This window comes from Rhamphochromis sp. 'chilingali' (genome assembly GCF_963969265.1).
Source record: "Rhamphochromis sp. 'chilingali' genome assembly, chromosome: 1".
NCBI lineage: Eukaryota > Metazoa > Chordata > Actinopteri > Cichliformes > Cichlidae > Rhamphochromis > Rhamphochromis sp. 'chilingali'.
The window spans coordinates 46,380,828-46,395,093 of NC_137929.1; the positions used below are offsets into that span (position 1 = coordinate 46,380,828).

The window sequence follows — 14,266 nt, forward strand, 5'->3', positions numbered from 1 at the left end:
CCGGTTTGAACTGGGAAAGCTGACACACGAACCTTTTTTTTCATCTATATAAACTGCTGTGTATCAAATAAACCTTTGAGTTGATTTGGGAAGGCAACCTGAAGCAGTCTGTGTTTCCTTGTTCTCCCAAGCTGCTCCCGGCGCTGTAACTAACCCAGCTGAACGGCATACCTGAGTGTTACTTTAAATAATTAGGAATCTTAGAAGGAAAGGACAAAACTCTGCTTATCGCTCACGCCACGGAGGAAACCCGGGACGGCAATTTCCTTCAATTTGGTGTCAGAAGTGGGATAACTGACAGAAGGTAAATATGCGTCTTTCATATTTATATAAAGACCTATTATACCTCTCTCAGTGATCGATCCATAAAGAAACGGGATATGCTGACGAAGTTTCACTTAGTGATCCAGAGAGATACACTGACGACTTCCTCAGTCCCCGAATAAAGTAAATTAACCCTTGTGTGGTGTTGGTGGACACAGGAAGTTGCCTGTTGTCTTGAAACGTACGTTAAAAAGTGAGAAGTTGCTCACTCAGAAAAAGTGACATAGGAAGTTGCCTGTTGTCTTAAATACTTCTCGTTAAGTGAGAAGTTGCTCACCAAAGAGTGACACAGGAAGTTGCCTGTTGTCTTGAAACGTACGTTAAAAAGTGAGAAGTTGCTCACTCACAGAAAGCTAGTAAATAATTAAATTTAATTTTGTTAAAAAAAAAAAAACAAAAAAAAAAAAAAACGAAAGAAAACTGAAAACGGGTCTCACAGACCCGATTACCATACAAGGGTTAAAAGCAGTAAATTAAAAGCAGAAAGACACAGGAAGTTGCCTGTTGTTTTACGAGAAGTTGCTCGTTAAGCGAGAAGTTGCTCGCTAAGTGAGAGTTGCTCACACAAACAAAAAATTGCTAGCAATAAATTTAAAGTGACCTCAGCTGTGCCGCAGCGAAAATACTAACCTAAATCCTCCTAGCGTGTAAACCCCTCTGGAAATCACTGAACATGAGTCAGAATTATTCAAAGACCACAGACAGGTCCGATAAAAAATCTAAAGTACCTGTAAAACCAAAAATTAATAAAATACAAAATAAAGTCTCAAATAACGGCTCAGTACAACTCCCATTTCCGGTTACGTGTAACCTACGTCCGCGAATCGGTGAAGACGTCCATGATCACGTATCCAGAACATGCGGGAGTGCTTATGTGACTGACTTTGTTTACAACTTAAGAAGTTCAATGCATTCTAATTTATTTCTGGAGCCTTATCCCGAACGATTATCGCCAGAAAACAGGTCAGTAGAAATGTTGAATATCATTTGTGATAAGAAAAGTAGTCTGCTTAAAAAGTCCTGTAGAAAATATATGATAGAATGCCGCGACGTGATACATCAAATGTTACCACTATGGAAAAAGGGACCGGAACCAGGTGTAGATACTTTTACATCAAATAAAACTAGTGCAGGCTCTGGCATAGAAAATAAACCTACCGCAGGAAAAGCTAGTCTTGCATGTTCAGCCGTTCAGCCTACAGCCCCACACCCTTACGATGAGACCGAATTAATAGTCGCTGTAGCAGCTGCACGTAAACAATGTCAGCATTCTGATCCAACCAGCTCAAAAGAAAGCGACGAAAAATCTGAATCACATGCAACGGATCTTAGCCATCTCTTTAAACAAGATCAGGAAAAACAATATATACGCCGCAAGGAAGAATTAGCAGAACATAAAAAAAAAGAGAAAAACTTTTGAAAGAAGAATGTGAGGAACTTATGAAAAACAATTTAGACGACTATGAAGAAAAACTTTTGCATCAGGCAGTGTCCACAATAGACACCCACATGAAACGCCACGATATCGTAGCTAGAGGTTTAGAGGTAGCTAAAGAAATACCTGTTACCCGAACTTTAATAAAGACTTATCTAAAAGGAAAAAAGGAAAAACAAAGCCGGAATGACAAAGGTCCTCACGCCAACACTCGCGGTAGTAAACAAACAGACCCAAAGCATGATAAAGCATCCACAACTGCAGAGTTTTTGTGGGTAAATAATGACAAAATCACCAATTTCTTTAAGAATCTAAAGAAATTCCTGCTAACAATGTCCAGAGACAAAATTGACTTAAATGCAGTAACTATGTGTAAACAGAAGCCTGATGAATCTATCCTAGTATTCATAAAACGCTTTATGCACTGTTGGACAAGCTAGAGGTGCAAATTTAGCTCAGTTTTCCAGCAGCCGCAGACACCCAAAGCAAAAATGAATTTGTGTATTTAATTTAACACAAAGGGTGAAATGTTTGCTGACACTGATAACAGCTTATGTTTTCTCTGCCCTATGTACCGACATGATGGAGAAGGAACATCCTCTGTGTCAGCTGGACCCTCAGCAGAGAATGAACTCAACATCCTTTTTGTCCGGTACTGTATGTCACACACTGTGCCAAAAAAACGTGTACAGACGCCACTAACAGGTAATCCCATGACTGGGAGCCACACTTTTGTTTCTCTCACACTGTTCAACAACATGATAACTGCTCACACAAGTGAAGGTCAAACAGTGATTTTGTCACATAACTCAGACATAGGTTATGATATAACTACACCATGTCGTCACATAGATCTAACCTATCCTATCCACTGTACTATTTCTGCACTTATGTTGCCAGCTGAATACCAGAATATGACATTGTGGTCAAGAAGTGAGAATGATATAGGATTTATTGACTGTACACTTTATCACGTACACCTATTAAAACACAACAAGCCAGTATATGTCAAGCAACATCCCATTTCTGCCGAAAAAGCCGCAGCTCTAGATGTCATCATAGGAGATTTATTGACTACAGGAGCAATAAAGCCCACACTCCTGTCAATCCTGTGCCAAAGCCTAACAAACCTGGCGTATGGCGTTTCATACAAGACTTAAGGCAAATTAATGCAGTCAACATTCCTCTGCCACCTCTCGTTTCAGATGTTCACAGCATATTGACATGCTTTGCATACACATTTTACCGTGGTGGATTTATGCTCCGCTCCTTTTTCTCAGTACCTGTGACACACAGCCGTTATTTGCATTCACACATAGAAATAAGCAGTACACTTGGACTCGTTTGCCCCAAGGCATGATAGACAGCTCTGCTGCTTTCTCAATGGTGCTTCACTCCTCCAGGGCTGCACCCTGATCCACATGTGGATGACCTCCTCCTCTGTGCTGAAAGTGAAAAACTGTGTCAAACTGCTACACACATGCTTCTCCAGCACCTCCAAAAGACTGGCCACAAAGCATCGGCAAAGAAAATGCAGTACTGTCAGACTTCTGTTCAATATTTGGGATTCACACTGTCTCACGGAAAACGTTCCATGACTGCAGACAGGGTCAAAGCTGTGACCTCTGTCCCTCGTCCCACTACACAGAAGGAAATGTTGTCCTTCCTGGGCATGGTGAACTATTGCAGACAGTGGATACCAGACTGTTCTTTTCATGACCACATTCTGCGTGACTGTTGTAAAAAAGACAAGCCTCCTCGAATACTGTGGTCCACAGAAATGACTGCCTCTTTCAATGCATTAAAGGGAGTGCTGACCTCCGCCACTCAAAGGTGCTGCCTGAATTGTTCAGGAATGCCGGCCTGCCTGAGGGCAGTAGCAGCTTGCTCTATCATGATAAGGGACTGCGAGAAGCTCACACTCTCACATGACACTATTCTACACACCAATCACCAGGTCACGACCATTCTAGCAAACATAACTACACAACATATGCAAATCTCACTATAAAAGCGAGCAGCACACCTGATTCGCCAGCACATTTATTGATCCTATGCTGTGTTCTTCTGACCGACAGGATGGCTCAGACAGGCTTGACGATCATGACTGCATGACACGTATACAGGAATCCACAGCACCACGTCCAGATTTAGAGCAAACACCTATCCCAGACTCAGCCACGGTTTATGTGGACGGGTCCTGTTCAAGGCCGAATGACAACTCATTTCTTTGTGGCTATTCAGTGGTAACAGTGCCTGACATCATACTAGAGGCTCACTCATTACCATTTCACTCAGCACAAAAAGCAGAGCTCATGGCTTTAATACGCGCCTGTGAGCTACATTTGGATAAGCATGTGACAATTTACACAGACAGCCGCTATGCGTTTGGCGTTGTGCATGACTTTGGCACATTGTGGAGACAAAGAGGATTTAGATCTGCTGATGGAAAATAAATTGCTAAATTCTGATTTTGTGCAAAGACTTTTTCAGGCTATACAGCTACCATCGGCCGTTGCAGTTGTAAAAACGAAAGGACACAGTACAGCTGACACAGACGAAGCAACAGGTAATGCCTTAGCAGACGTGACAGCCAAGGCTGCAGCTGCATCACAGCTCCCACCTCCGCAGGAAGTATTATCTGTGCCCCTACAGCTGTCACTTGTTAAACTCCCAGACTATTTAGGAACAAATGTTGATTTAAAATTCATACAAGAGCAAGCCTCTGCATGTGATTACACCTATTGGGAGAATAATGACTGTACCTTAGATGACAGAGATGGCCTATACAAAATCTTAAGGGTTTGATTGCCCTCCCATATTCCCTGATGCCAGTCCTTGCCCGACATTTTCACTGTGTGAGTCATGTCGGACAAAGAGGGGTAATAGGGGCAATAAAATCAAGATTTGTAATTGAGAAAACATTGCATGCAGTAAAAAGCATATTAGCAACCTGTCTAACATGTGCGCGAACTAATGTAGGTAGCTCAAAAGCAAAACATCAGCATTTACCACAACCAGATTTTCCATTTCATACATTACAAATTGATTTCACACATATGCCAGCACAAGGAAGCATCAAGTACTTACTGGTAATAGTGGATCAATTTAGTAAATGAGTAGAAGCTTATCCAACATCAAAAGAAACTGCAGAAGTAGTCTGTCAAAAGTTGTGCAATGAAATAATACCCAGATTCGGAATACCTCACCAGATTAACAGTGATAGAGGATCTTCATTCACATTAGAAGTAATTCAAAAGTGTGCTAAAACTTTAATGACCTGGGTCAAATTACTTACTCAAGTCCTGTGTGAGATTAGAATGACTCAATCTGCAGTAACCAAATTATTTCCATTTGAAATAAGACTATTTCCAACACCATGGTCAGCTTCCAGAGGGGCACCGCTAGTAGAAGGTGATGTATATTGCATTGTCCACTGATGTTCACAACCTGGTAGAAAAACTGAATAATAACTATCAGAAAGTTTGTCTCTCTCAGCTTTTCCCCTCCACAGTTCCACCAGTGGAGACAAGGAGATGCATGTTGGAGAAGCCACTAAAACCAAGGACTCTCTGGGAGGCCGCGCGTGTTCCAGCCCCAGACTGTACTGGCAGTGACGAAGAACCAGCATCCTCACAGACGGACAACCTCAGTGGATTCATGCCAGCAGGGTTAAGACCAGCCCAATCGGACCATCTCAGGCGTCGGATCAAGCAGACGACATCTCCGGCGAGCCAGCGCCCGGAACTAGAGCAAATAAACACACACGGGTAGATGACATCTCAGGCGAGCCAGCGCCCGGATCCAAAAGTTACATACACACACGCAATCACTGATTAACACACAACGTCTGAAAGAACAACAACAAGGTACTCAAACATCCAGCAGGAACAGAAAGCCAAAAGTACCACATGATGTCTAACCTGATAAAGCCAGACTCATTTCATCCTGATAATGGAGAAAATGAAATGCCCATTGTCATCATACGACGCTTATTCTGTGTCTCTCGAACCTGGGACCAGGCCAGGAGACGACTGAAGAACTGTCTTTCTTATATATTTAGGTTATTTATCACATCTATCGCAGTAACCTTAGGATTTCTCTTTGCTATTTTGTATTGTAAACTGCAACCATGTTCACATTTCTGCAGGTCATATTTTGCTGACTATACCTCATGCTCCATTTTGCAAGACACCTACTTAATGCACTCCTCACGCTCCCTAAAATCAGTATATAGCAACATAGACGCCACTAATAAACCATCTTATGCGCCCTCTAGAACAGGAGCTAACGCCTGGTATGAAAATGCCAGAACAGCCGCTCGTGATTTAGGAAACAGTAACTGTTATGTCTGTTCAAAGGCTAATCCAGAACAGGTAATAGTAGGATACCCCATATCCGGTTTCCCCCTCACTGAGGGACTAGAGAAAATCGGCGGAGATAATGCTCTCTTTAAAGACACTTTACAGTTGACTCTGAGCCCTCTCGACTGCCTACTTAGACACACACACACACCAACTAACCCTGAGACTCCATTAGGCGAATTATTGAAGTTATCTAATGACACCGCAGGGACCTGCGCCCCAATGAAACGCCCTAAGAATAGGTTAAAGCCCTCACTGCCCTTAGGACAGATCCCTCTCCATTTTAATACTAGTATGATATGTCTGCGCAGACTAAAGTTAACTGGCCCAGACACACACATAGATTATACAAAGGATAACTATACATTCTTCTCTGACTCCCCAGGTGCACGCTGTAATGAGACATGGCTAGCTGTCTCTGTGGCTGAAGTTGTATCATATCTGGAGGAACACACACACAGTTCAAGTTCGAGCAGAGAATCGATCATTGTTCCCCCAGACGGTGTATTAAATGACACTGACTGGGGGGGAGTTAGTTAAATCACACATGGTCACGCGCCTAACTAGAGCAATCCCACATGCTTATTGGATGTGCAATAATACCCTTAGATTAGCTTTACCTGTTAATTGGACCGGTACCTGTGGTCTAGTAACCGTTGATGTATGCTGTACTTTCATTCCCAATAATACCGCTCCTAACGGTTCATTCACACAAGCTATGAATAAACTTGAAGCATTGCAGATAGAACTAATTGCCAATGCAGGTCACGGTCAGTGGCTACATAAGTGGCTACAGGACACGTTTGGAAGATGGAAGAAACTAATTGTAGCCTTTGTAACCGTTGCAGCATGTTTTTGATGATTATTGTCTGTTGTGTGATACCATGTATACGCTCTCGGAATTTTTGATATTAAGCTCACTCGAAGGACCAGTTACAGTTATGATTTGTCTTTATATTATGTTATTACATTCTGTCTTTATACTATGTTATCATTTCATGATAAAAGGGGAGAACTGTTATGATATTTTGATACCACGGTTAGCATTTACAGGATATTGTTTTATACAGGAAAACTGTTACTCAATATGGCCCATCTACTAGTTGTTTTTCTCTTTCTCTGTGACCCAAGAATTAATGTGTAGGACTCACAAGCTGGTACCCCAAGGTCGAAAACACCACAGAGATGAGACCACTTCCTTACTCCCATCCTCCCTTTTTCTTTATCTCCTGGAAAAGGCTCGTTAAAGGCTAGGTGGTTCGTTTCAGAATTCACTAATGAAAGAACTCTGTATTTTATGTCTAGGAGTGTATTTTGCTGGGATGATCATAAATTATAGCTGAACTGATAAACTACACACAGGATACTTCTTTGCTCACAAGGCAGGAAGACGTTTCCTTATTTAGTCTGTACCGGTTTGAACTGGGAAAGCTGACACACGAACCTTTTTTTTCATCTATATAAACTGCTGTGTATCAAATAAACCTTTGAGTTGATTTGGGAAGGCAACCTGAAGCAGTCTGTGTTTCCTTGTTCTCCCAAGCTGCTCCCGGCGCTGTAACTAACCCAGCTGAACGGCATACCTGAGTGTTACTTTAAATAATTAGGAATCTTAGAAGGAAAGGACAAAACTCTGCTTATCGCTCACGCCACGGAGGAAACCCGGGACGGCAATTTCCTTCAAGAACGTCCTCTCTTCCTCGCGGGCTCCATATCTGTCAGTGGAATGATCACCTCTTCGCTATCTGTCACCATCAACACACTCCACGAATCCCGTGGATGATTCACTTCCTTATATCCGTTTGAATCAGGTACCGAAGCAGTTACGTGCGTAATGAAGCTTCGGACGTCACTGGTCACGTGACTTTTGCCAAACGAAGCAAGCCTCGACACAGTGCTTCTGAACCAGTGTGTTGTTTTTTTCGACACACGCTCCGGAGCGTCAGCTTCAAGCGGGCCATCACTACTAATAACCGAATGCGCTTTTAACTCTTATTAGAATGAGATTTTAACCACTATGGTGCAAAGTTTTTAGATACTGCGTTGATAAAGTACAAGAGATACAATCAGTCAGTGTTTATTCAGCAGTCAAGGACATCAATATTTGCATAGTATTTTTACTGACATGTAGTGCACATATGTTTTGGGCAAAAACATTTTTGAATATTAAAATACGAACATTTTTAACATACAATTGGCAAATTAGCCAATGCCAATGCAAAACCAATGCCTGTTAAAAAAAAGAAGATAATCTTCTCACAAACTGGTGTTTGATTTTGAAACTGGAAAAAAATGGGGAAACAACTGAAAAGACTAACATTTGAATAAAACCTGAAAGGAAGTAAATACTTTCTATGCTGCCTTATGGTAAACTTTGGTAATATTGATGTATAAAGAACAACACTGGCTGATGATGAAATACTGTCAGCTGGCATGGTGACACTGCCAGTATTAACCTGCAGGAAAAAGGAAAAAGTTGAGCGTGCACGGGCAGAAATGTTGAGAGCGCGAGCAACACATTGCGAGCAAGCGCAAATGCAAAAACTGAGCGAGAGGGGCTGCTATTGTGTGTGTATATGGATAATAGCAAACACTGAAATACATTTTTTGCACGCAGCAATGAATTTAGTTCACTCAAATTTAGGTTTTTCTTCACTCAAAATAAATTTCTTCTCAAAATGCAACACTTGCACCTGCAATTTTTTTTAACATGCGCTCAGAATAATGGCACAAAAATAACGCCATAGCTGGAGTGGGACACAGCCATGGTGCAGGGAAATTAGACTTTTGTTTTCAACGAGACAGTAAAACATGTTTCATTGTTCTGTTCCAGTTGGTGGCGGTAATGCACCAGAAACGTTGTTTGCCAACCGCCATCACACATAAAGAAGAAGTAATCGTCCACAGAGCAGAAAGTAGGCTTAGAACACGGTGGATCGTACTTTTATCTTCCACGGGGACTTTTATATTTTTTTCAAGTCGGCTAAAGCAAAGATCGTGTGGCTGTGCTGAGCTTCCTTACTGCTCGCCCTCTGGTCTCCGGCAGATCAAGTTTCTGTTTCTGATGCTTGATTGGAAAGATATACGCTCTCGTAGCTCACGCAGCTTGGTCTCTGCAAGGTATATCTACTTGGCCTCTCGGTGACAACGCCAAGTCATCCTGTCGGTCAGTTTGGAATAAATCACCTGTAAACAAATAACTTGCCCTCGTGGTGATTGACGGGAGTAACATGCTGGGGAGTGGAGGTCAGTGAGCCCACTGTCTCTACCAGTCCTAGTCCAACTGCAAAGCCCCGCTTGCCTCCTTCTCCGCGCGTGGATCTTTAGTTTGAATCAGAGGGGATCGAGGGTGAGTACATTATAATTATTTTGGTTGCCTAACTCTATAACTGTCTACAGGGTTTCTCTCTCTTAGCTAATTTTGTTTTCGTCTGTATGTTCTGTTCGGCCCCTGTCATTTTGTCTGACTGGAGTTTCCAGCAATTCAGCACCTTATTTATTTTAATCATTTGTGTTCACCTATTTGTTTTCCTTCATATGAAGTAGGGCTGCCAAGATTAGTCGACTAGTCATGATCGTGGACTAATCCAATTTAATAGTCGACGCCTCGCAGTAGTGATGGCCCGCTTGAAGCTGACGCTCCGGAGCGTGTGTCGAAAAAAACAACACACTGGTTCAGAAGCACTGTGTCGAGGCTTGCTTCGTTTGGCAAAAGTCACGTGACCAGTGACGTCCGAAGCTTCATTACGCACGTAACTGCTTCGGTACCTGATTCAAACGGATATAAGGAAGTGAATCATCCACGGAGTGTGTTGAGGGTGACAGAGAGCGAAGAGGTGATCATTCCACTGACAGATATGGAGCCAGCGAGGAAGAGAGGATGTTCTGGCGTGTGGGAATATTTTGAGTTGATTTTGCTCAATTCATTTTATCTGCCGAAGTGAAAAACTTGAAATGTCCAAAATCATTTTTTCATAATGTAAATATCATTACAGCATATGACTTTAGGAACACTTCCATGTGAATTAAAGCTGATGAAGACTACAAAAATGTATTTGACACTATACGTACATTACATTGCTACAGTTTAGAAAATCATTTTGTTTATTGTTTTTAGGTGATAGTCTGCAGGACCCAGGAATACCTGCATATCTACCAGCTTGCAGTGTAGTTCCTGCACTCCACAGCCTCTTCTGTTCCATGCAAGTGGATTTTCTCCAGGGCAGGAGAAACTATTTCTAAGAAAAGAAACAGACTCAGCCAGCGCACAGTAACACTAATCCTCTTGTTAACTGTAAATAACAAAAGGGCTACCTTACATTCATCATGTTTTTACTTTGCAAGTTCTTGATTAGGGGTGGGTTTTGATTATCGCCTTTCTGATTACAATCCATGCTAAATTGAATAAAGTGATATTGATTCATTAAAATCCCGTGTCGATTTGTAAATTAACGTTATTATGCCTGAAACGCCAGCATCTCAGGTTAAACCTCACAACATGTCGTCAAACACCATACAGCTAAAACAGTAACTGGGAGCAGGTTTACGGATTCTGCATACAAACGTGAACACAGAGCGCGGACCCGACGCGTCAGAGTCAGATTTTGGTGTGTCGTCGGGTCCGCGCTGTGTTTGCCTCTTTTTTTCCCCGCTGGCTTCTGCAGCTGCAGGTTTCATAACTCTCTGTTTACATCTCTAATTAAGTCTCACATGTGTCAGCTTTCTTTTAATAGATACGAAATTATGGATATATACTGTTAAATGATCAGAATTGTAATATTTCTGACTGAGGCAAAACTTTCCAGATTCCAATCAAATTGAATCGGATCCTGTATCGAATCAAAATGATTCTACAAATCAGTGACGATGCAGCCGTACTCAGCTTCCTAAGCATTTTCCCTTTCCAGTTCACAATCAATCCCACCCCTAGGTCAAAAATATGTATAGGACAATTGGCCTAATCTAATATTTTGTATGAACCTGTCCAGCTGTCCAGTGATTAAACGACAAGTAGATGGAGGCAGGACTCCACAGCAGGGGCATACTCCATAATGTGCTGTGCATTATCATATGTATATTATATATATTGCTCACTTATTGTATTTACCAACATCAAGGAGTTATGAGCAAAGAAAGGCCACCATAGTGCATGTTTAAATAGGGAAAGTTTATTGATCAAAATGTATTACGCAAATACGCATTACATTTTTTTCAGCCCCCCAATCGAGAAAACAAAACCAATTACATGTTCAAAGCAACGGAACGGTGGCCCAATATCAGAGAGAACTCCACTCTTGAGTGAGCAGTGATGATTGAGCAGTCCGTTTTATTTTGCAGATTCAAGCTGCTCTTCAAAATTTTCACCACCAGATGTCACCGGAGAGGACTGTGTTGAAAAGCTTCGAGTAATGAACCGTTTTTCAATACAAGCTTCAGTGCTTCGGAAAGCTTCATTTGGCCATCACATTTGGCATGCACAAGGATGTCAGCTGCCGTTAAACCCAGAAGAAGAAGAAGCTGTGTCCCAGAATTCATAGCGCGGCCGTACTCAATTTTCAACAATGGCGGCAGCTAGTTAGTTTTAATATTACTCTTATTATTCTTTCAGTTTTGTTTGGCTTTTTTTCAGTATTTTATTTGTTTCTGAGTAAATCGGTTTGGCTGAGATTAAAGTTATCGTTTTTACACAGCTGAATAAACATCAAGCAGACAACTGATTATCTTAAGTTTGAGATGCTCAAGAATATACTCCGGTGTCCTGTTATATTTTAAATAGCAAGGAGCAGACGACGGAGTTTATTCAACTTCACCAAAACAATCTGCAAATTTCATTAAAATTTATATTATCTTGTCTTTATTTTTAGTTAGCACATACCTTAAACACTTAAAGCTGTAAACTAATGATAATTATATAAGAGCAGATGCATGCTGGTGCAATAAGCTGTACGTTTGGTTTTTTATTTTTACTTAAAAAGAGGTTATACACACACAATACGGTAATATTATGTTGAAGCACAGTATGTATCACTCTGCGAGGCTCCTGCCTACGATCGCCGTAATGCTCCGACAATCCATCAAGCGGTGCGGGTTCGTAGCTTAGCAAAGTCATACTAAAACATTTGACAGATTTTCGAGCGCTGTGTACCACATAAAATCATTTTGAGGTCAGTAAACACAACCAGAATTCATACATAAGGCACACAGTATTATAAGGGGCACTGTCGATTATCAGAAAAATCAAAGGATTGATTTTAAGTGTGCCGTATGAACGGTATGATATGGCCCAGCCCTAGTTGTTACTGACTCTATGAGGCACAATAATGCCATACAATACAACGCTCTGCAGCAGTGCTCTACAACAGTGTTTCCTAACCACTGTGCCGCGGCACACAATTGGTCCAAAAATACAATTTAATAATTACTACAAGTAGAGCAGGGCGATATGGCCAAAAATATTTATCACGATATATATTTGAAAATTTGCGATAACAATATAATTGACAATACAATTGATGCGAGACAAAATACAACTCCACAACTTTACTAGCGCAAAAAAAAACCATCCATTCATTTTCACTTAAGCAAGAAGCTGTTTTTTTTATGTGCTATAAAGCTATATAAAAATGTAACAGTGCAAATGCAAATTCCTTGCTGAAAGTTTAACCAAAAGGCATTTCCAGTAGAAATGGGCTGACATATCCTGAGCATAACCATGTATAATATCCACTGAAGTTAAAAGAGGTGCTTTGCAACATTAAACTGCAGTGTGCCAAATAAAAAAAGTCAAATATGTATTTTTCTGAACATAAGGTGCACGGGATTAGCTATAAGACACATTAAGCTAAACAAAGCAGTCAGATAAATCAAACTACTCAACTCATTCTTCTTGCTTCCTCCACTTCTGTACCATTGATTCATTAATGCTGTATTCTATCACAGCTGCTCTATTCCCATGTTGTTGCAGTATATTAATAACCCTAATCTCATATTGTGGATGGATTATGTCAGTTGTTCTCCTGACTGAAGTTTGGTCCGTGCGATTGCATTTGTCTCTAACCATCAGGAACCTTCACGTTAACTTTTATTGAGTGGAAAAATGGTAGCTTTCATCCTGGAGCTTCACTGTTTATGTTATGCTAACATAGCCGTGTCGCTAGCGATCACGTAGCACGTCATTATATACCACCTAGCCCAACTTCAGTAACCCTACAAACGTCACTGCTGTTTAGTTTTCTGTCTTCATTTATGTTGGAAGTGACAGCAGAGCAGTACGTTTGAATTTTTGTCCAATTATTTCCCCTCAGTCTCCACTGAATGCCTTGACTGGGTAAGGGGCCCATATAGCTCAGCAGCAGTTTTCAGAAAGGATATGACTTTGCAGGAGCAGGAGGAACTAACTGAACTGAGACAACACCGTGGTTTAAAGCTGAGCTTTGCTGATCTATCTTTGGACAGTTTTTGGTTGACTGCTGCCCAGGAGTTCCCCATTCTTGCAAACAGAGCCATTTTGACATTGCTCCCATTTTCTACAACATATCTATGTGAGCAAAGCTTTTCGAGCATGGCTGCTATAAAAACTAAAAACAGAGAGAGATTAAGAACTGTTAAGGAAGAACTTCATGTATGCTTTTCTTCAATTCCTGCCAGAATATCATCTTTATGTTCATCTAGACTAGCCCAGGTTTCACACTGAGTGAGTATAAACAAACTGAGAGACTAACTTGCCATTATATGTACTGTATGAAGGTACAATGTGTCATTTTGGAGCAAGTTTGGTAGGTGGTGTGCCACTGGATATTTTTAACCTATAAAATGTGCCGCGACTCAAAAACGGTTGAAAAACAATGCCCTACAATAAATCTCACTGAATAGAAAAATGAAGATGTTTGCTGTCACAGGCAACTGGGAATGGAGTCTAATGGAGGAGCAGCTCAGCCAGTGCAGTGAGAAACATCGGTACTTCATAAAAGGTGGCAAAAATAAAATCACCACCACTATTGTACAGACACTGCGGACACGCAGTTTAAAGAGAAGATTTTAACATAAAATTTCCCCCTTTTCCCACTCTAGTAGTTGAGCTGTCTCACTCTAACCTCCAACAGTCCGTCCCATACACACACATTATAAAGTCTGAAACGGGGGG

The 14,266-nt window shown here is 41.2% G+C and overlaps 1 long non-coding RNA gene across 1 annotated transcript; it reads left to right on the top strand.

Moving 5' to 3' along the window:
* The first annotated feature begins 314 nt into the window (after window positions 1-314).
* LOC308395183 lies at window positions 315-7,632 on the top strand. Its single transcript, XR_013971345.1, has 2 exons — window positions 315-1,287; window positions 5,258-7,632. It is a non-coding gene; the product is annotated as an uncharacterized lncRNA (long non-coding RNA).
* Window positions 7,633-14,266: the final 6,634 nt, after the last annotated feature.